The sequence below is a fragment of the Helianthus annuus genome, chromosome 10 (assembly GCF_002127325.2).
Source record: "Helianthus annuus cultivar XRQ/B chromosome 10, HanXRQr2.0-SUNRISE, whole genome shotgun sequence".
NCBI classification, from domain to species: domain Eukaryota; kingdom Viridiplantae; phylum Streptophyta; class Magnoliopsida; order Asterales; family Asteraceae; genus Helianthus; species Helianthus annuus.
In genome coordinates, this window is record NC_035442.2 from 68,425,350 (window position 1) to 68,426,044 (window position 695).

Sequence of the window (695 nt, forward strand, 5' to 3'; positions counted from 1 at the left end):
GTGACCCACCACACCCTTCACAAGCCATAACCGAGACTGTTTTTGTCATTTCTAATTTTTTTATTTTTGAAGAAAGGGCCTCGATTTGGGTTTGTAAAGAGGTGCTTTCGTCAACCTTATGGGCGCCCGGGGCGATAGACTTATTTCCCCGGGGAGTGTGCCATTGAAAATTGGTTTGAGCAATTTCCTCAATCTGATTATATATTTCGTGTGGGCGTCGATTACCTAAAAGTCCCCCGGAGCTAGAATCAAGTGTCTGCCTAGTGTGTGGCAACAATCCATTGTAGAAAGTGGATACTTGTTGCCATATTGCGAGGCCGTGATGGGGACACTTGCGTAATAGCTCCTTGAACCTTTCCCAAGTTTCATATAAGGATTCCCCGTCCTCTTGTGAGTATGTATTAATTTCAGCCATTAATTTAGCAGTTTTAGAAGGAGGGAAATACTTATATAGAAACTTTTGGGCTAGTTCATCCCAGGTGTTTACCGATCCAGCTGGGAGGGTGTTGAGCCAAGCTTTCGCTCGGTCTTTTAGTGAGAATGGAAACATACGGAGGCGGATGGCGTCGTTTGATGCTCCATTGATCCGAAAGGTATCACATATTTCTAAGAAATTAGTTATATGTAGATGAGGATCCTCGTCCGCAAGCCCGTGGAAGGTTGCGGAGTTTTGGAGCATTTGTATCAAATGCGGT

General features: G+C 44.5%; 1 non-coding gene across 1 annotated transcript; it reads left to right on the top strand.

Moving 5' to 3' along the window:
* The first annotated feature begins 314 nt into the window (after window positions 1–314).
* Window positions 315–421, top strand: LOC118483581. The gene has a single exon (XR_004870870.1). It is a non-coding gene; the product is annotated as a small nucleolar RNA R71 (small nucleolar RNA).
* The last annotated feature ends 274 nt before the right edge of the window (window positions 422–695 follow it).